Raw genomic sequence first — 23901 nt, 5'->3', positions numbered from 1 at the left:
CAGATGTAAATTTTTTTAGTGATATGTACACGGAAAGTTTATATCATTACCCTAGCACCATTAAAGAATTTCTTTTTAAAAATGTAAATGATACAAACAGTGAAAGAATCAGAATCCTCCACATAAATATAAGGAGTATAAACAAAAATAATGAAAACTTTCGACATTTTCTAGAAAAAACTGAAAACGTTTTTAATATTATATGTGTTACGGAAACTTGGTGCCCTTCTATCGAACTGGAAAATAATTCAAATTTTCATCTAAAGAACTTTGAATAAGTCTCATTAGAAAGACAAACAAATAAACGCGGTGGAGGAGTTCTTATATACGTTAAAGAAAACATTGCGTATAAAGTTAGATGGGTCATTCCTCGCCAAGTGGTCCAGAGGTCCCCGCACTACCATCTCCGATTTTAATAAAATTTTGACAGAATGTTGTTAAACATGTTTCATGAACATTGCCAAAATTTCAGATCAAAATAATTATTATTTCGGATTTTGTGGTACTTTTTGTAAAGCTTACCCAAACTTCAATATCTGTCAGTTGCTAAAATTCGTATATTTGGGGTCCTATATTTTTGCAATGAAAGGGTAATGTATCTTAAAAACGTGGTTTCTTAGTAAATCGAAGGTGCAGATCACAAATGATATATTATAAATTTCATATTATGTCTATATTTTAGTCTATGGTTCGCCAAATATCGTCACAAACGCAACACTATAAATATTTTTTATTTATTTGTAGGGTCATATCTCTAAAACTAAAACTTTTTCAATATTGCTATTTTGTCAAAAGGTTCTACATACTGTCATAATGATATGGATTAAAAATTTGCTATTTAAAAAATTTCTCTGCTGAGTTATTCTGTGTGCAATAGGGCGAAAAAAGTGAAAAACCCTAAAATAACGTGTGTTTGAACCCCTAAAACATGATGTGGGCAATTTTTTTTTGTTTTTTTAATTGTATTATTGGAAAGACCTTATTTCAAAATTTTAGAAACAATAAAAACTGTCTTGGAGAGATTTTTCTTATGAACGAAAAAAACTTGGTCAATATATAAATTTTTTAAATTTTACAATTTCGTCCTAAACATAAAGATTTATCATACTGCATCAAAATCAAAGCTTATTGTGCCAAAAATCAAAATATTTTAATGTTCAAAAAATATTTTTTAACATTTGCTTGAGTTATTTCTAGAGATTTTCGGGTCTGGGTACCCGGTTTTTTTCGGACACGGCGAGTCTGTGGCTGAATACCCGGTCTAAGACCGGGTATTCAGCCACAGACTCGCGAGTCTCGTGATTTGAATGCCTGGATTTTTTTCGGACGCATCAGGGTGTTTTTTGAATCCCTGACCTCTCTAGTCATCTGTATGTGATGCATAATAGCATGCTTAGATAATGCTGTAGTTATATTATCGCTAGGGCAACCCACGGTAAAAAAAGTTCATAAAATTAACGGTTGGATCAAAACTGTCAATTACAAAATAGTTGGGTAAATCTAATCCAGAAAGAGGCAAAATATAAATTATAATATTTTCTAATGTATTTTAAAACAATTTTGTATCATTTAAGAAACTCTTCAAGGTATTGGAAGTGTGCACTTTAAGAAAATATTAATATGGAACATGAGTTGACAATACGCTAGAGCCTATTAAATTAAATGTTGAAGCTTTTAGTAGAAACGCTTCTAATCTTGCAACATCCCAATTAGCAATTGATTTTATGTTAAGAAAATTAAAAGAATCTAATGGTACTTTAAGTAGAGAGCTTTTAATGACAATAAAAACTAGAATATATAGCCATTAAAGTCAAGATTTAGAAGAGCTATTTTAATCTCTTGAAAATGGTACTACGCAAAGGAAAAGAAAAAAACTTACAGCAGATTTATTGAAGAGATTATCTTATTATCTATAAAATACTGCAGATAAATGCATGTTATTCGCAATTTAAAATACTAGAGAAGTTGAGGCAACTGACTATTGACACCAACCAAATAGGGGCGCTTGTTTTTTTGTTATATATGTATTTTTTTAAATTGTATTACGAAATTTTAGGCGACGATTATTCATATGCCTAAGAGCACCATTAATCCAACACGTCACAAATGCGGTCCTGGTTATAGATGCAAAATCTAGTTAAACAATACAGCTTTTACAACACATTTTCTGCAACAAAAATTTTTTACAACACATTTTCTACAAAAAAAAAAAATTTGTGATAGAAAAAATTCAGTTGTACGAAACTATAATCAACTTGATTCCAAATTGCATATTTAAAATAGCTTCAAATTTGGAATTAATGTCTGAAACAACAATTGACGGTAAATTTTAATATCGACCTGTTGCAGAACTGATTGGATTTGGAATGACTGCAATAACATGCTGCTCAGGAACCCAACAATTGTCCTTGGTGCTAGGCCAGTAAAATGACTGAGCAATACCATGAGGGTGCATAAAATCAATGAAAACATCTTCCTGTTCTTCTGAAATTTCACAAACATGTCCAATCCACCAATGTGCATCGTAAATACATGCAACAAAATTTCCAGGACTAATATCAGACAGTGAAACTAATTTGGTTGAGTTGTTGTTGTAACTCTCATTAACGTTTGCAATAAAAGATGTATTGTCATTTGAAATACGACTGACACAAACCTGATTTTCATTTACAGGTACAAATTTGTGATTATCGCGAGTACCTGCAACTGTGTTTCCAGTACTAAATCGTTTCTCTTGATTGTCTTTAATATTGTCTACTTCATCACTATCAACATAAATAAATGAAATACCCGTGATACTTTCCTTGCAAAAATCATATAAATTTAAGGGCGTTAAAATTTGATTATCAATTGGCCGTTGAAGACTGGCATGTGCTGCTAAACGCTTCACAGTTCCTCCAATTCCATCACAGGGAGATTTTCCATGACTAGTTGCAAAGAAATTCCATTCTGCTCTAATACCATAGTCAGTATAATGGTGACATAAATTCATAAAATTTTTGAAGTTTTTGTACTGTGCAGCAGAACCGTCACTGAAATAATGAATAAGTTCAAAAGATAAAAATGTTTTAAGTCCAGTTAATAATTTACTAAGAAATAAATGAACAGAAATAGTATTGTGATGCATGCAATTACTGATAACACAATAACATTTATTTTTAAGTATGTCATTAAGTTTGTAGTAAGCAACAAAAGGATGCAAAGTTGTTTGGCTGTTTTCCCAGTAAAACCCTTGAACAGCATCTTGCACAACAAATGAATAGTTTTCAGGAAAATCCATCAAAATGATCAACTCATTTGATTTCAGTTCATTTTTCAATAATCGCAAATAGTTGTTTTGGTTTTTGGCAATAAAATGATGCTTAGATAAAATAGATACTTTTGAAATTAAATCATCTATGAAGTCGTCTACTGGTAATTGCAAAGATTCTAAAGTTTCACGATCTACTTTTATGATGAACCATACATTCTTTAGATTCAATATCACAAATTATTTTTTCAATTAGACATTTATAGTCTACCGTAACTGGGCTACTTGCAAGCATTAATTTTATACTCTGGTGAATAGTGCATACACAAATACGATGGGTACCTGAAGATCTAACAGTTATACACAATTTTGGACGTAACTCGCAGAGTTTAGAATATCCGACTTCAGCTCCATTTTCTTTTTTATACTCCAAAAAAAGTTCCTTTAAATTAACTAACAGTAATTTTTTTTGCATATGCACTTTTTTTGCACCAATGCCTACAGATACAAAATCCTTTTTCCCTGGACATGTTCTGCTAAAAGCTTTGTGTTCATAAAATTTCAAAATTTTTTCTTTAACATGTTCAACAACTATCGCCCGATTTCGGTTCTTTCAACTTTTTCAAAATTATTGGAAAGAATAACATATAATAGAATATTTAAACATTTTGACCAAAATAATATACTATATTTAAAACAGTTTGGCTTTAAAAAAAATATTTCAACTGAGCACGCAATTATTCAATTTGTTAGGGAAATCTCAGAATCTTTCGAAAAAAAAAAAATATACCCTAGGAGTCTTTATTGATCTTTCGAAGGCCTTCGATACCGTTGACCATAAAATATTGCTTAAAAAAGCTCGAATACTATGGAATCAAAAACAAAATGCTAAAATGGTTTCATAGTTACTTTTCAAATAGAAATCAATTTCTTACCTATAATGATGGCCTTCAAAGTGACTATACTGAAATAACTTGCGGTGTTCCACAAGGCTCTATTCTAGGTCCTCTTATGTTTTTAATTAAATTAATGATTTAAGCAAAGCAGCTAATCTTCGGAGTATTATGTTTGCTGATGATCCAAATTTGTTCTTATCAAACAGTAATATTAATGAGCTGTTTTCTGATATGAACAAAGAACTTAAATGCGTAACTGAGTGGTTTAAATGTAACAAATTGACCTTAAACCTTGATAAAACAAAATACATTCTATTTCACCCTATATCTAAAAAACGTTTTTTACCAACAACAATGCCAAAAATTCTTATTGATGAACTAGAAATAAAAAAAGGAAACTTTTACTAGTTTTCTTGGCATTTATCTTGATGAGAATGTTACATGGAAACCACATATTGACTACATTTGTACAAAGGTTTCTAAAAATATAGGAGTCCTCTAAAAGTCAAGAAATTATTTAAACAAAACCATTTTAATCCAACTCTACTACTCATTTATACATAGTTATATTAACTATACAAATATTGCTTGGGGAAGTACAAGCAAAAGTAAGTTGCTTACTCTTTACCATCGTCAGAAACACGCATTACGCTTAGTTTGTTTTGAAAATCGACTTAGGCATTAAAATTTTTTATTCAAAAATATAAAAGTACTTAACATTTATGAAGTGAATGTATATAAAATATTATGCTTTATGTTTCAATGTAAAATCAATCCATCCTTACACGTTTTTTAAAGATTTTATTACCTTAAAAAAAAAAATAAGTATACACTACGAAATGATAACTCACTCTTTGAACCCTTTTGTCGAACAAAATTTAATCAGTTCTGTATAGCTTATTGTGCACCCAATCTCTGGAACAAAATTGTTTTACCTAATTTAGATTTATCAATTACCTTCCCAGTCTTTAAAAAGAAATTTAAAAAATTCATTCTCTTTAATGACAATATGCTAAAATACTTTTAAAAATAAGAAATTTGTATACACACGATCTTTTGTTTTTTGTATTTTGTCATTTTTATTTGTCTATATTTATTAATGGCTTAAGTTACATTCTATTATAACTTTTTATGGTTCTGGCGACAAGATCAATAGATCTTCTATCAGATATCAAGTTTTTATTTAAATTAGTCTATATATCACGGACTTTATTGTATAACGACTAATTAAAAGTAAAACTGAAAGCTGAGAGTAGTATGAAACAGCTGAGAATAGTATGAAAGTCGTCAATAAAACGCGTTAATCATTTTTTTAATGAATTTTTATTTAAATTTAATTATTTTGTCACAAATCCTTTTTGTGAAAATTTCAGAAAAATATAACTAAAACATTAACTAAAAATATTAAATAAATTATAAACTAAAAGTCGAAGTTTATTTTTCCTGAACTTGAGTTACTAGTTGAAGGTAAGGAATCAGATTCTAACTTTTGTTCAAGTGTTGGGTTATCTTCTTTTTGTGTGTACCAATTGCTAGCAAACGATCTCTTTTTTTGTCCTAGAACGAGTTCTCGGCATATTATTCAATAAAACTTCTAAATTGAAACTGTGTTACAAAAAAAAGTGTTATAATAACATATAAACATAGCATGCATTTGCGGATTTAAAGACTTCTGGCAAACGAAATTGTGATTTGAAAGTATGACTAATAACCTTAACTTAACAAGCAGCTAAAGGGTTTTTCATTGTCATAAACTGCTCAGGTGATTTAAGGCCAGTCCAAATTTTTATGGTAGTTCGTCCTACCTTTTATAACTTCTTTTTTAAAAAAACTGTTTTTGAAAATTTGTTGTCTAAGCTGAATAATACTTAGCAAAAGTTGGGCTAAGTTGAAAAAAATGTTATTGACAAAAATATGGTGGATGACGCATATTGTCCTTAAAATTAAAGATGAATGTTTCAAAAAAAAAGGGTTTAAATTGTTAAGCAAAACTTTTATAGTTATCTACAAGCTAAATGACATCGATATTGAATTATATTGACTTTTCATACTTTGATTCAGAAGGTAGGGTAGAAAATCCGACGTTTAATTATTTCTTTCAACGACGAACTGATGTGTCGAGAACTCGGTAATACTTAGCGATTTTGTTTTGAAAGGCTTTTTGATGACTGCATAAACAGAATGGTTTCTGTCGGTGAAAGTTATTCGCAATAAACAAAATAGAGCGTGTGGTCATTATATATACATATAAGTATACATACATATATATATATATATATATATATATATATATATATATATATATATATATATATATATATATATATATATATATGTATGTATGTATGTATGTATGTATAAAAATTTATTATTTTTAATTGGTATTTAGAATTAAATAAATTTGGTTGATAAGTTTGCTCTTTTTTTTTTATAATTTTTTAAAAGGTACTTATTTTCATGTCTGCATTTAGAAATAAGTTCAGTTTTTTTTATTTAGTAAATTTTCTTGATCTAAATAAGTAATAATTTCAAACTTTTTTGTTTACAAAATATACATTTTTGAGATATGTTATTATAGGTAGGCGCAGTTTTTAGACCAGTTTTTAGAATAGACCAGTTTAATTTAAAGTGAATATTTTTTTCTTTTAGTTGCCAAATATATTTTGACAGCATAGTTTTCTTTTGAGTATTTTTCATGATTTTTTTTATTTTTTAATTTAGTTGATGGAACTTCCTGGTCAAAGAAATCAATCACTATTTTACAATGCTTACTATATAACTTTAAAAAAATATTTACAAGTATATTTTGTAATGGCGCTACTGCAGTTTCTCCCCCCCCCCCTTTTTTTATGATTGATTCTGATAGAGAATTTTATGCTGATTCAGAAAAGTATAAAAACATAGGCCTGAAAATCAACGGAAAGTGCTCTAATTCGAAGTCAAAGTTGTAAAAAATCCCACTAAAAACCCTAATATTCGCCATTTTTTTTTAAAACGCTTTCATTTTTAACGAAAACTAATTACCGTTACATTGCGCAATAAACAGACCTGGTTTCCATCAGCCTTTGCATTACTGTTTCAAAGTATTATAACGAATTTGTTATAACGAAATGAAATTAATGGAAGATTTCAAATAAAGGTTGAACGTAGAATTTGAGAATGCAGACAAACTGATGAATAATTATCATTGTATCGTACGCTGGTTTTTTTATTAAAAAAAAAATGGTTTGAAGGCAGTGGCGTTGCGTGAGAAAATTCCAGGGGGGGGAGAGACCTTATTTTTCCCAACTGCTTAACATAGTTTTCACAACTGTTTTTTATAATTTAAGAATTCAAAAAATCAATTTTTGTCCTATTTACAAAATCTACTGATTGTTATACTACATTGCACTCACTTTCATGAATTGCCAATTATCAGTATTTATTGACTTCTTTTAACAAAACATAGCTTCCTTTACATTTATACAAAATATTCACTTCAAAAAACGTCTAAAGGTTTTACCCATTCATAGTGAAACTGTATCAGTCCAAAAAAATGTTACAACTTACAAATCCAATAAACTTTACAAACCATTTTGGCAGCATATATAGCAGTTTAAAATTTTACGGAAATGAATTAGTACAAAGGAATATGGAAAATATTATTTTATTTCAAAACTTATACGCACAATATTTTATCATCACTATCATTTTTTGTCTACTATTTGATTTTAATATGACGTTTCTTCAATTGAACCCATCGTTTAACAAGATGTTAGGGGTTAACTCCTTTACAAAGTTCTTTTTCGCACTTTAGTAGCATGAGGCTATCCAATCTCTCGTCACTCATTGTTGTTCTCAGATGTGATTTTACAATCTTGAGTTGACTGAATGAACGCTCATTTGATGCTACACCATAAGCAGCTGTGATTACAAAAATGCATAATTTATGGGCTTGTTTCAGTATATCCTTTAACTTCACAACATGGTACAAAATGTCTTGCAGCGTCTTAGCTGGTGTTCTTGATGACTTAAAATCTTTATGACCTTCTTCTAAACAGATATCTATCAAAATTTCCATCTGGCTTTTCAGCACATGAACGTCTGGAATATGATCCTTGTATCCAGGAGGAAAAAGTTTGTTTGCTTTTGTTAAGTTTTCAATACTCAAATTATCCTTATTTAAAGGAAAACTAAAAATTTTGGTGATAGGGGCAAATATTTCCTTTAATGCTGCCGAGTTTTCTGTTAAACCCATGGCTAGAGAGTCTATGACCTCTTTGAATTCTTTCCGGTAATAAGCTTTCATCTCCATTGCTATTAATCTATGGTGTCGTTCGTAATCATTTTCTGCATCAATGTGTAATTTCCTAGAAAATATTACTGCACTTTCAATCAAATTATTCATAGCATCTGTATCGTTACTGATATTTTGTATGTTCTTGGCAGTAATTTCAATTACATTTATACTGTCGATAACATTGAAGTTTGGACTTTCTAAGATTTCTGTTAATATTTTTATCTTCTCAATGATATTCTTCATGAAGAAAAGAGTAATAATGAAATCAAAAGTTGTTACTTTTTCAGAAGTCCCATTGCCTTAGTTCTTGTGTTAGTATCAAAAATCTTATTATTTGAGATGCTCTGAAGAAGATCAACAACCTTCTCTAAACACTGATTTAAAGCCTTAACAGATTTTGCTCGTGTGGTCCATCTTGTTCTAGACAGGTTTACAAGCTGTAGTGCACTGTCAATGTCTTCCAGTTTTTCTTTTAAATGACTAAATCTTTTTGTGCTTGATGTGAAGAAAACATGCAACTGTTCGAGGACATTAAACAATTCTCGTATTAAAGTATTAACATTGCATGCATGTTCAAGAGCAATGTTTGTTCTGTGGTCTTGACAAGGTATGTAGGGTACATTATGGCCAACTTCTTCTGTTATATACTTTTGTACTCCTTTAAATTGTCCAGACATTGAACTCGCGTAATCATACGACTGAAAAGCCATCTTTGATGTGTCAATGCCTTCTTTATGTAAAGAAGATAAAATTAGCTCAGCCATCCCTTTTCCAGTCTTATCAGTGCATTCAACGGATTTTAAAAGCCTTTCCCGAATCTCACCGTTTTCACTGGCTGTTCTCACAACTATACTCATTATGTCCTTATGTGACATATCGGGAGTAGTGTCAGCCATCACGGAAAAAAAATTGGAGCTATTAATTTCTTCTATGATCTTTCCCTTTAATTCAGTTGCAATTAAACTAATCATTTCATTTTGAGACGATGGACTTGTGTATGTAACTCTATATGGACGAAGGGCTCTATCTTCAATCCAGGCTTTTAGTGTGGGATTGTGGCGAGAGATAAGATTCACTACTGCAACAAAGTTACCTTGATTAGCACTGTCCAATTCCCTAAACGCTAGCCCTTGGCTTCCTAAAGTCTTGCATGTATCAATAAGAATTTCAACAGTTTTTCTATTCTGTACCTCTATTTTTTGCTCTTCTATAAAAGCAAGTCTATTGGATTTATAAATAAGGTGATCTATATGACCTTTTTTCACCTTAGGGAAAAGCCGGCAGACAAAACAAAATGTGGCATCCTTCTGGGTACTGTATTCTAAATGTTCAAACTCTTTGTACCACTGGGGATTAAATCTATTTTTACCGTCACTTGGGAAACTAGCAAGTTTTGGTTGGTGTGGTCCTAACTGGATTAAATACGATTTTTGATTATCTGTAATTGTATGTGGACGTAATCCTGGGTCATGGCTTATCAATGCTGATGAATCTGATTTGTCAATTATAATACTTTGAGCTTTGATATCGAGTTTTCTTAAAAAAGCATTTCCCATTTTCAAAACATTTTTTGACATTTCCACCACAGAACTTGTTGCATTTACAATTTCAATCGCAGCGAATTTTTCATTTACTAATTCTTCTTTACAGTATTTTTTATAAATATCATTACAATCTTTAAGATTATCTATTAAAACACCCAAATTCCCCATGAGCAAAGTCCAACTTGTTGTTTCACTGCTTACTTCAGAAGTACCCAAGTTAATAATATTCATGTCATCCTTTTCATCTCGGTCAGGAAACTGGTTTAAATGATCTGATTTAGAATTTAGTTCTGTAAGTTTCTCTGCTTGTTCCTGGACTACAACATAACCCGAGTTTTCCCCTTTTGCATCATTATCTTGAATTTTTGAACTTGCATCCTCTTCAAATTTTTTATCAGAAGATGTTGATTCTTCTTCTATGGATATACTACATGTTGAAGTCGATGTTTCAATTATTATCAAGTCTAACTTTGTATGTTCACTACTTTGTATTTCATCATCCACTTTGACATCATCACCAGCATTCTGAGGTACCATTTTTCGTTTTTTTGAAGCTAAGAAGGCTAGAAAAGGATTCTCTGGGGCTCCCACTGTTTGTATATGAACCTTTCTACCACCATGAACGGATCTTTCATGACTGAGTTTATAGTCGTTATTAAATACTGCTTTGCATACGCAACATTGTAATTTATATCTTTTGCTTTTCATAGTTAGTGCTGGAAAACAAATGCAGATACTATAATTTACCGTAATTTTTAACTGATTTAATGTTTATAAAAGTTATCACTCTTAATAAGTGTGATAACTTTTATAAACATTAAATAAGACAAATGTTGAAATCAATTCATGGAAATAAATATTCACGTTTCAAAGTAGAAAGTATGAAAAAAAAAAGAATAACTGCTTTTAGTCAAACATACAGCATAAACTTTCAGCTGCCATTTTTATTGTTGATAACAAAAAAAAAGTACCGCGAAAAAAAAAACAACGTGGAAATCAAAAGGGCTCTTCTTTATGACTCCACAATTTATTTCGTCTTGTGGAAAACAGCCATAAGTCGTTTAATAAACGTAAAGTTTATTTGTCCAAGTCAAAAAAGAATTAGATCTTTGATGGATTTTTGCAAACATTTTAATTTTATTTAACTAGAAAATATTTTTTGATTTTATCACCTACTTCCCAACTGTCCCAACTCTCGGCAAGGAAATTCCCAACTTTTCTCTTTTTTAGATTCTGGGAGGGGGAGACTCCCCCCCCTACCCCCTCCAAGGCGACGCCCCTGTTTGAAGGTTACTATTTCTAAATTTTACATGTGATAAAACAACGATGAACTAAGTTTCAAAAGTTCTTCTTTTAGGAAAAAAAAACTGTTGATTTCTTTTTTAAAAATTATTACAAAAGTTCATTACTTGCAATATAGTTTATTCTCTAATAAATCAAAAAACGGCTATTTTCATTGCCACAAAAACTTGCGCAAGATAAACATACTTTAACAACTTTTTTAATGTAAAAACCATGCTATTAATGTATTGCTTTTGTCAGCAAAAAGATCATTAACTTATTATTTTCAAAATGGCGAATATTAGGGTTGTTAGTGGGATTTTTTACAACTTTGACTTCGAATTAGAGCACTTTCCGTTGATTTTCAGGCCTATGTTTTTATATTTTTCTGAATCAGCATAAAATTCTCTATCAGAATCAATTATAAAAAAAGGGGGAGGGGAAGAAACTGCAGTAGCGCCTTTTATAATTATATAGAAATGTGATTTATTTTACTATAGGAGGATGGATCCTGCTTAAATACAACACATTAAAATTTGACTGATAGCATGTTTAATTTGTAAAGTAAAGATAAATAAAACTGGAGAAAATGAAGAAAAAGAAAAGGTTTATTTAACAAGAATGAAAATATTGCAAGAAAGAAAAAGATTTAGATTGAAAATAAATAAATTAACAAAATCAGCAGTAGTCTTTAGTAGACTGTTGACAAAACGAATTTAACCGATTTGTTTGGAAGAAATAGAAATCGATTTATTAAATTCTTTTGTAGTAAAATTTTTATTATTCGAAATACATTATAAATCAATGACAACAAACAAGTAATTTTTATTAAAAACAGCTAAATAAGTTTAAAGATTATGGTAATTGTCAAATGTTTATATACATCAAAATGAATTGGAAAAACCTTTGCGATTGGTTTTGAAAACATCCTTTGTGATATTATTGAAGTAATAGTTTAAATTCTAGTAATTAATTTTTGTTAAATAGGATTTGATTTGTATTGATTATCATTATTTAACTTATCATAATTTTTTATTCATTTTAATTTAACAATAATCATCCAGTTAATTGATTTATTGATTTTTTGTTTGTTTAGATATTATCTAGATTATCTAGATATTGTGTAGATAATATATATATATATATATATATATATATATATATATATATATATATATATATATATATATATATATATATATATATGTATGTATATATATGTATATATATATATATGTATATTTATATACATACATATATACTTGCTGCCTGTTTCTCTTTTTTCAGAATCGTCAAGAAGTCTTTCTATTTTCTTGTTCTTTAAGAACATTGAGCACTTTTTATTTTCTATGTTCTGTTTTGAACATTGAGCACTAATTTTGTAAAATACACTAACACAATTTACATCCAATTTAAAAAATCTATTGCAAATAATAAGTATTCAAGATTTGAATAATAAATGATGTGGTTTGTTATAAATCATTGTATTATATACCAATTCATAACATGTTATGAACTCATAATATATACTCAAAAAATTAGAAAACTTCTTGTCGGACTTTTTTTAGTCACCGCTTTATTATAAACGTTAAGAAAAATCCCGCGTGATCTGAACGGCACAATTTTACGTCACCCTCAGATAAACGAAACAAACCCAAAATTTACGGAGACTGGCCTTAAACTACATGAGTGGTAAAATAGTTTTCCAAAACGTCAAGGCAGAGTAGGTAAGAAGATGGTTGCTAAGGACTTTGCTACGTCCGAAATATTTATTAGTCTTCTAAAAAGCTGTTTAAATCACAATTTATGTTATTAATACTAAAAAACTAGTTTTAAAAATTGTGTTCCTCATAAAATTTTTCATCAAAAACGATAATAATAATTTTTTTGATTTTTTTCAAAATTCCAGGTCAGGTACCACCTTAAGGATGATGAAAAACACATTGACTTCCAATTCAAAGATTAACTTGTTGATCCAATCATGAAATAAACACTAAACTTGCATAGAAATGTTTAAACAGAATTTAAAGATAGTATTTGTTTTTTTAGAAGTAAAAGGTTTTAGTCTCGTGTTTGATGAAGTTTGTATGACACACTCTTTAAACCTCAGGATTAGGTCGCTCGCCAAGCAAGCAACTCGGGAGCAAATTTCTCATTTTGAAAACACTTGAATTTGCTGGCGACATATCTACCTTTCGACTAATTAAAATATTGCTGACTAGCAATTTTAAAAAGTTTTTTTTTGCAATAAGCTTTGTTGTCTTCAGTTATACTTAATTTTTCTCGGCTTAAAAGTTAAAATAGCTTTTTTGAATGACGAACTGATTTAATTTCTCCATCAAAAAATCGCCTTTGAAGTTTTCTTTTTATGACATGCTTTATATTCTTGAGATTTAAATAATCCTCCCGTTCAAAGCTTGGCTGCCGTAAAATAAATCCAACTGAAGAGCAGCACCAATCAATTTTGACATCAACTTGTGAAAAAAAAAAAGGACTTTGAAGAAAGATTTTTTAAAACTTTTTCACTATTTATCATTTGTTTACTCATTTTAACCTGATAACTATGACAACCCACGTTTAACACCAATACAATCAGGCGACAACATTTTAGCTTCGTTGTGCAAAAATTAGAAAAATCTTTTAAGTTAATTTCGAGTAATTAACAAATAAAGTGAGCTGAGTTTCATCGTGATCAATCGATCAACAGTTTTCGTTATAGTTTTTAGAAACCCCCTACGAATTTTTAAAGCTCTAAGTTCTAAACAATGTATCACTTAAAGAATTGGCTATGAAGCGAGCTTCATCACAATTTATATTTTTGTTGGAATCATCTGGTGTGAGAGTGAAAAAGAAAGAAATAATAAACATTTTTAATCTTTACTTAAAGTATTCGTTCAAGGAAAAGTGCGAGTCAGCCAAAACACTTGGTGGACAAGTTGCATGTACAGTTGAATGAAACGTAAAACAGCGGGCAGCGTTAAAGTTTAACACTGTTTTAAAAACAACCAGAAACACAGTTCTAACTTCACTGATAAAATGATAATAGAAATAGTTCATCGAGTAAAATGAGCAATAATTCTTTTTTTTTTTTTCTTTTTTTTTTTTAAGTGACATAGTTTCATCCAGAGGAGAGAGCCTTGAACAATTCGTTTTAAAAAAATGAAGTTTTCATCTTACTTATTGTCACACGTTTTTACGGACGTTAAGAATATAGCAATCGGAGCGCATATTAACCAATCAAATAAAGTTTTATTAAACACAAAGTTTCATTGCATAATTTAACTTAAACGCGATAAAGATTGCTTTGCAGATTGATAAAATATGTCACCCGAAACTGGAGGGTTGTTTTTGATTTATGCTTTATATTTAGCCGCAAACCTTCAAATATGTATTGTGGGCTTTGTTTGACCAATCAAAGTCCATCGCGTTGTTATCAACAAATAAAAAGATAAATTAATATTTGATTTACTTTGGGTTAACAAAACCTTTTAGATTTCTGATTGGTACGTTTGTCATATCGTGCTGATTTAAGTCATTATGTCAACAACACTTCGTCAACAACTTGTTTGGGACTTTTCACATGTTTTCAAAAGGTTTAAGTTGTGACGCTGAGAGTTTTTACTTAAATACAAGTTTTTATGCTTTGACAACTCAAAATGACTGCGGAAAACGAAAAATGGGACGTAATGGTGTCATATAAGAAGGCTTTTAGTGTCATATAGAAGGCTTTTGTTGGAGGTAGGATACCGACACTTCGTTTTCGGAGTTCTACCTCCGACAAAAGCCTTCTGTTCACGTGACGATGAACTTAATCAAATTCATAAATACGTGTGCCAAACAAACGATTCGGATTAATCAATCACGGTTTTAACTGGAATGTTTGGAATACGAAAAGACTCAGATTGCTAGAAAGTATGCAGCAAATTACAACCACCATTTTGGTGGTTGTAAATTGCTGCATACTTTCAAAATACAAGTTTCAAAATACAACGACCGTTTACAACGACCATTTTAAAAGTATTTTGTGGGTGGATGCAGCATTTGACAAAATACAAGTTTCTGTGACTAATCTCTGTCTCCAACTAGGATTAACCGTAAAAGATTCTCAAGGCGATCCGTTCGATATTGAAATAATTTGTAGAAAAATACATCACTATTTCGAAAATGAAAAAACATTATACATCTTCGACAATGTGGATGATGAGAGTGTAAAGAAATTTGAAAAATATGTGTCAAATAAAAAAAATGCATTTACTATGTTAACATCATAATTAAAGTCTTCGTCTTCTGATGTAAATCAAGTGCAAGTTCATTCTTTTTCGCCTCAAGATGCGTTACTTTTCGCAAAATGTAGCTTTAAACAAATATTAACCAAGTATATTAACTAACCAATATTAAGCAAGTAGCAGAAAGCAAAAACTTTTTAACATTTTTTCATTTTGTTTGTTTTAAAAGATAATGGATTAAAAAACATTGAATAGGTTTGCAGAGTGTAGATAGAAGATGGAGTCGATTAACAGAGCGATATTTTTAATCTGAGCGAACGTCGGGCTAGCCAAAATGTAAAACATTATTTATCCGGATCTTCCTTCAACATCTGCTACAGTGCCACATAGTGAAAGAAATGTTTCAAATGTTCAAAGAACGCGTCATGAAGAATTGTGTTTCTTTTTCACTAAACAACATGGACTTTGATATTGTAATGAAGTGAATATTTGAATTAAAATTCGTGCATTTCTTCTTGCTGACGTTATATCATATGCAGTTTTACAAAAGGTTCGAAAACTTTCACTACCGAGACAACTTTCCTCTTCTTCAGCTCATTTTCTGGTTCAATACAAAAAGCTTGAAAGTGCGAAATGTTGCTTTTGTGCTTTAAGTTGACCGGACCAGATGAAGGAATTTAAAATTTTTGATGGGAGTCAAATTTTTTACACATATTAAAAGTTTTACTTAAAAAAAAAGCAGATTTTAAAATTATTTTTGTACTAGACAAAAATTTCGACTTTTTATAGGAATTTGATTTTTAATAAAATATGACAAAATGAGATGTGGAAGAGAAAGAAGAAACATATATATGACAAAATGAGATGTGGAAGAGAAAGAAGAAATATATATGACAAAATAAGATGTGGAAGAGAAAGAAGAAATATATATGACAAAATGAGATGTGGAAGAGAAAGAAGAAATATATATGGCAAAATGAGATGTGGAAGAGAAAGAAGAAACATATATATGACAAAATGAGATGTGGAAGAGAAAGAAGAAATATATATGACAAAATGAGATGTGGAAGAGAAAGAAGAAATATATATGGCAAAATGAGATGTGGAAGAGAAAGAAGAAATATATATATGACAAAATGAGATGTGGAAGAGAAAGAAGAAACATATATATGACAAAATGAGATGTAGAAGAGAAAGAAGAAACATATATATGACAAAATGAGATGTGGATTAGAAAGAAGCAACATATATATGACAAAATGAGATGTGGATTAGAAAGAAGAAACATATATATGACAAAATGAGATGTGGAAGAGAAAGAAGAAATATATATGGAGGATGGAAATATTTCCTAAGAGTTCAAAAATTTCAAAAATCATTTCCCATCGATTTCTTATTTCTCTTATTTGGAAATAGCTTTGCGTTGCTTGGTCAAGACAGAGGAGTGAACGCCTCAGGGAAGAAATAGCATGAGCCCTAAGATTGGGATTAGTAAAACTATTTTCGGACAGAGGACCAGAGTAAACAAATGACTCACGCTGATGAAGAAATTAAAGATTCACGCAGATAAAAAAGTTTCCATGCCCCAATGCCGCATACGCGCAAGATCATGAAACAGCCCTTCCTGCATATTATATTCCTCAATATTCAATTTACTATTGACCTTTCTCAGTGTTTTTTCTAGCCTGATTCTCTTAGTTCTAGCCTAGTGTCAATATTCGTTTTAATATTGACTTATCTCAACGTATTTCTCGCCTAAATCTCTAAGTTTTAATATTCGTCATTTTATATAGAAATTCAACATTTTTGATTTAATTAAGTATCTGCTCGGATTATTTTTTAGTCTTATTCTCTTAGCTCTATCTGAATATCAATGTCCGTTTTAACTAATGATACACATAAAACATCTAAGCCTGTATGGTAATTGTAAACGCTGGATATACAGATGACAAAAACTCAATTTCCCGGAAAAATAATAAAACTTCGAATTGGCAGCACGACCCCTCGCATCGAACCTGAGACGATTTACGAATGCTTTTTTCACATTACAATAAAGCTGCACAAACTTATTTTCAATAAAGATTTTAGTAATAACCAAAAGAATTTGTCAATGATTAAAACTGAAGCTAAGCTTTATCAATATTTGTTTATTTGTCTGCAACTTAACGTTAATTTGCCGATGCAAATAACAAAGTTCTGTTCAATTTTATCTTTAAAAGTTTTTAAAACTGAAAATCTCTTTATAATTAGTTCAACAGTTTGTCAAGAATTAACCAGTTAACAACTGGAATACTTTGATTAAAAAATAATAATTGATCAACTTTTGAACATTTTTTACTTGCAGCAGTATGTCATAGGTAAATTGTGATGAAGAAGACAGTTTGATTTTATTTGCATTTTATTATAGATTTGTATAAATTAATAAAAAACCATAATACAACTTAATTTGTAAATAAATGATGGTGTTATATTTTTTAGGGAAAGTTTTAGAGGAAGTCAAAGACTGCAGAAATTGGTTTACAAAATTTTGCTTAGGTATAAAAATGAACAGCTGTATAGGATGTCCATACTCTCCCCTATAGTTTCTGAAGTATTTTAACAAAAATTAGGTTGTTTTCCAGATTTTTTATTCTTACAGCAAATTAGTGTAATTGATAACCTTGCGTGCTAAAAGTAGTTTAGTCACATAACTGTTTTAAGAAAATCTAAATTGAAAAAACTTTATTTTGTGAAAACTATTTTTTAAAAAAAATTAATTAGTATAATATGTATGATATGTTTTTTTGCTGTTTTGAGGATCATCACTAAAAAGACATTTTATTGATGGAAGAGAAATGAGTTCATGTTTAGAAGAAGTTTTTCTGGATTCAACAGGTATGCGCTTTGAATTGTATTATTGTAATTTGGAATGGATACTTTACAGACATTCAATTCCTTGGTATTAAGTAGGTTTTACCTAATTACTCGGTATGCTATATACTCTCAAAAAAACTTTATTTCAGGCTTACTTCAAGAACCTGACCCAAACAAGTGTTAGTTATTGATAAGATTGCCAACTGCCTGATTAAGTATTACCAGATAACATAAATTTCAATAAGCAAATGATACTTTTATTTTCCAACTTAATTTAATGCCTCACGTAGTATAATTTTTAATAACTGATATCTTTCAGTTCAATCTAATCTCAGTCAAATTGCTGAGTCACTTATTGTAGTTATAAGCTTTAACTTAAGATTCAAAACTGTAAAGATGCTATGTTTTAAGAATTCAAAATAACTGAAAACAGTGTTTAAACTTATTGGCTCTTCTTAAGTTAATCAACATGCTGTGGACTAGAGCTGCATTACACCTCATAAAACAATCTTTTGGACATATACACTTTTGAAAAAGACAAGGATTCAGAAATTGTCAAAATTATTGTATTATATTGCACAAGCAGAGCACTAGATGAATAAGTTGATCTAATTTGTGTTTTTGTACTCTTGATTATTTGAGAAATAAGGAATGCTTCACCAAGCATCACTGGTCATTCAAAAATTAATTTGATGAAATACTCTCATTAAGTACACATTCCAGAATATTACTGTCATTTATTAAATAATTGCAACTTTAGTAGACTCTGAACAATTCTATAAAGCTTTCTTTAGTTTGATAATAAAAATTTGATGGAAAGTAAACACAAGTGGTAAAAGTACACAGAAAAGTTGAATGAACAAAAAATTAGCAACTTGGCTCCTTGTTTGTCATTGCCTGCTAACCCAACTGTTTAAGATTTAGAATAGCTTGTTTAATTGCCTGTTTGATGGCCTTACGGGATGTGATAATATCTTCCTAATCCAAGTTAATATTTTTAAGCTTTTATTTCATTTAATCGTTTGATAATTTATTCATTTGTAAATGATAAGGCAATTGGTAGGACCACAATTAATTGATCTAACATCCAAACTGTGGATTTGACCTTTAGCGTTGTTTTTTGTTATTATCACTATTATTATTATTGTTGTTGCTATTATTATTAATATTACTATTATTATTATTATTATTATTATTATTGTTATTATTATTATTATTATTATTATTATTATTATTATTATTATTATTATTATTATTATTATTATTATTATTATTTGTATTATTATTATTATTATTTGTATTATTATTATTATTATTATTATTGTTATTATTATTATTATTATTTGTATTATTATTATTATTATTATTTGTATTATTATTATTATTATTATTATTGTTTGTGTTATTATTATTATTATTATTATTATTATTATTATTATTATTATTATTATTATTATTATTATTATTATTATTATTGTTATTGTTATTGTTTGTGTTATTATTATTATTATTATTATTATTATTATTATTATTATTATTATTATTATTATTATCATTATTATTATTATTATTATTATTATTATTATTATTATTATTATTATTATTATTATTGTTATTATTATTGTTTTATTATTGTTGTTGTTGTTGTTGTTGTTGTGTTTGTCAATATTAGTGTTATTAGTGATCTGTTTTCATTTTTTCAAGCAAATGATGTTTATGACTTTATTGGGGTCTCAAAAGATTTCATTTCTTATCTGTGAAGCAACTATCTGGCGGCCACAAGTGTTGTACATATAAATTCCAGTATCATCTGCCCTGTGTGGGAAAAGAAGATTAGGTACCTGTTTAAAGCTTTCTTTTATTTAATACTTTCATATATTTTATTCTACTTTTGTTAATTTATCTTTAACAAGCCTTGTTTTGATGTTTTTTTTTTGCTTTTTAAGAATATATCAATCAACCCAAGTGGCTGCGCCAGGTCTGAAGTTTTCTCCAGGTAAATTTTAAAATTTTAAGCCATTGAATCCATAGCAATAATGAAACAGTTTTTATTCTGCATTTCGTCGTGTTTTTTTTGCACTCACTTCATGTTATTTTTCAGCAAAAAAGCGGAATTTAAATTTCACTAATTTACATCGAGTTTTTATAAGAATAAAGTACACGGCAGTAACGTGTGACACTTTATTTAGAAAAGCTGAAAAAGATATGTTTGCTTGGCTAGCCTCCCCCTACCGTCTGCCGCCTAAATCTTGTAGTAACGATCCAGAAGAAGAATCTGTTTTTGGTCCTCAAGAGCTACCTGCAGCTATGAAATATCGGCTGTTAAAAAATCTATCTTTAGATAACGTCGGTGTATGTAGGGGTTTAATTAATCTATCATATATGTTTTACAAATGCACGTCACGTATTTAAAAAATCCTTTTATGTGTTGTAGATCAAAGATACAAGGGAGAGGTTTGTTTTTTAAGAAAACGATCGAAGCAGGGAAAATGATCATTGAATAAAGCGGGGAAAAGATTCGCTCGTCACTTACGGATCGACGAGAAAATTACTACGAAAAAAAAGGTTTTTTTTAGTTTTAAAAAGAAACAAGTTTTACTAAATGAAAATGGTTTGCGACTGTTCACTTTATATGAAATGCTATGAAACTTTTGTTAAATAAATAGGGCTACGGCTGCTACATGTTTCGAATCGATGACTCTGATGTTGTAGATGCAACAACTAAAGGCAACGCTGCTAGATTCATCAATCATTCTTGTGAGGTATAATTTCGATTAAGCTTTATTTGAGTGGAAGAAATGAACATCGCCTCGCCATCGTTTCGCATCTAAAAATAAATTTCACTTTTTTTTTTCAGCCAAATTGTTTCTCGCGTATTATATCTATAAATGGTTGTAAAAAAGTTATTATATTCGCTCAAAAAAGTTAAGTCGTATTTTCTTTAAAAGATTGCAAATGTTGTTTTACTACAAATTTGAAAGGAATTCGTTTTTAAACGCAGGGTTACAGTCGGTGAGGAATTGACTTATAACTATAAGTTTGCGCTTGAGGACGACAAACTACCGTGCTTCTGCGGTGCAAAAAGGTGCCGCAAATACCTTAATTAGCGAATGAAACACAAATGCGTAAGATTAATTTTTTAATTCTAGATTTTTATTTTTGTTCTTGATAAATGAAATATTATGTGAAAATTTAATTTATCAAGATTTTATATATATTTTTTTAAACAACTTTTGTTACTTCTTAATCATATGAAAATTCTTTTCAGGTCCGAAAATGAAACCTAAAAAGAAGAAATGCTGAAGATTTAAACAATAAATTTGGCTCTTTACGTTTTTTCTTTAGATATTTAATCTGTCTTATACAAATATGAATATTCATGAAAGCTCATTAAGATTATTTTAACATTTAAAGCAGTTATGTTTTACGTCGTGTGGCTCGTCCTCTTTCCAACTAAATTGCTATTCAGCAATAAAAATCAGTATCAAATCAGCGTTGCCTAATGGCATTATGGAATATTAAGTTTTGGAGAATTGACACTTTTTTTCGACCCAATGGAATTTTTTGGCATTTTGACACAAAAAAAGTTAAAAATTTTTGAAAAAATGTTTGTTTTGGGAAAAAAGTGAAAATTAAATTTTACTCCTCGTGATTTTTAAGGTTTTTTATTGGTGACTTTTAAGATTGGTACCCACCAATATGAAATAAAAATTGAAATAAGACAATACACAACATGTTTTTATATTTTTTTCATTCAAAATAAATTATTCAGAAATAAATAAATTAAATCAACTCTTTTTGCCTCGATTATTACTGAAAATATGTTTTAATGATAGATTAAAAACAAATTTTGGAAAAAAAGTTAAAATTAAATTTTACTTTTATTTTAAATTCTTACTTTTTCCCTATTCTTTCGATTGGTTGAGTCTTTATTTCGCCGTAAATTAAATCCAACTGGAGAGCAGCACCGGTCAATTTTGACGTCAACTTGTGAAAAAAAAAAAGATCTGATTTTGAGAAAAGGTTTTTTAAAACTTTTCCTCTATTAATCATTTATTTACTCATTTTATCTTGATAACGATGACAACAAATGTTTAACACCAACACAATCAAACAACAACATTTAAGCTTCATTGTGCAAAAATGAAATAAGTTAATTTCGAGTAATTAACAATTAAAGGCTGCTGAAATTAATCGTGTTCAATCTATAAACAGTTTTCTTTAGAGTTTTTAGAAATTCCCTACGAATTTTTTATGTTCTAAGTTCCTACCCAGCAAACATTAAGCAGGCGGACCGACAACGGACCACTGTCAGCACTTATGCCGTGCCGACGTCGGCCGCCCGCTGCGTTGCCGCGTAGGCTTGCACATCGTATTTACATCGGTCCGCTAGCGGAAAGCTGCACGCGGTTCGGTGGCGGACCGATGGTGGCAAATCAACAACTTTTGAACAACGGTCCGTCAGCGGCAAACCGATAATAAAGCGATAGTGGAATAGCATAGGACCTGTAATAAGTTTTCACTAAGAGCAGGCCAATCCATAACTGCAACCCTATTCTCAAAGAACCAACTTTTTACCCTGCGACTGGTATGATTTGGGTCGTTTTCCTGCATATAAACCCATCTTAGGGGCATATCTTCTTCTGCATAGGGCAACATGGTATTTTGTAATATTTGAAGGTATTCGTCTCGGTCATTATGGACCATCAATCTTATAGATTGGCCCTACGCCATAATAAGAAAAACAACCCCAAATATTTATTTTTGCTCCGCCATATTTTACAGTTTTTATGGTGTATTGCGGTTTGTATGCAGAGTTAGGTGGCCTCCTTACATGCATCCTGCGTCCACTTGACCCAAATAAAACAATTTTGCTTTCATCAGACCACAAAATACTACGCCATTTTGAAACAGGCCAATCTGCATGCGTTTTTGCAAAATGTAATCTTGCTACCACATGCCTTTTTTTCAAAAGGGGAACTTTTCTTGGGCTTCTGGCGACTAACGTACTTTGTACTAACCGCCTACGTACTGTTCTCGAAGAAACGCTTAAATTTAAATCTTCTTTAATATGGCGGGACGTTACAAAAGGATCGGCAACAGCAGCACGTTTCATCAATCTATCTTCATGTTCAGTTGGTTTTTGTTTTCGGCTCCTTGTTTCGCCTACATTTTTTTTCATTTTAGAGCATTTCTAATCATCATAGGAGAACAACTTAATGTCTCTTGAATAAATTTTTATGTTTTCCCTTCTTGTTTTAATTTAATAATTAGTTGTCTCTTTTCTGCACTACAATGCTTTGCACGACCCTTTTCTCCTATTTATAAAATAAATTTATACGATTATTTTATATATTTCATTAAATTAACACTAAAATTAATCTTACCTTTAATTAGTCTTACTAAAACCAAATAAACAAAAAGCTAATATAAATAATTTGACAGGAAACAACAGATATGTTATTTTAACCTACAAATTTAGATATGTTCGTATATAAAATTCGGGACTTCCCTAAAGTAATTTTAACAGTGCTACCAACATTTTTTACTCCCATTTCATTATTCAGTGTTT

At 29.7% G+C, this 23901-nt stretch overlaps 1 long non-coding RNA gene and 1 pseudogene across 2 annotated transcripts; both read left to right on the top strand.

Moving 5' to 3' along the window:
• The window catches only part of LOC145182606 (uncharacterized), a 286819-nt pseudogene that overhangs the window by 235815 nt on the left and 27103 nt on the right, over positions 1–23901 (top strand).
• On the top strand, positions 17276–21742 carry LOC149878009 (uncharacterized). Of its 2 annotated transcripts, none has more exons than XR_016447494.1 (10): positions 17276–17833; positions 17955–18011; positions 18273–18350; positions 20034–20166; positions 20276–20325; positions 20519–20685; positions 20764–20894; positions 20996–21091; positions 21187–21454; positions 21598–21742. It is a non-coding gene; the product is annotated as an uncharacterized LOC149878009 (long non-coding RNA). The 2 variants fall into 2 exon arrangements; XR_016447493.1 differs by having other exon boundaries at positions 17647–17833; positions 20519–20681.

This window comes from Hydra viridissima, unplaced genomic scaffold, assembly GCF_058129835.1.
Source record: "Hydra viridissima isolate aposymbiotic clone 2 unplaced genomic scaffold, HvirCarnegie_v1 scaffold_15, whole genome shotgun sequence".
Classification (NCBI taxonomy): domain Eukaryota; kingdom Metazoa; phylum Cnidaria; class Hydrozoa; order Anthoathecata; family Hydridae; genus Hydra; species Hydra viridissima.
Note: the sequence above shows the minus strand (reverse complement) of the source record. Positions and strands in the feature narration are given on the sequence as shown.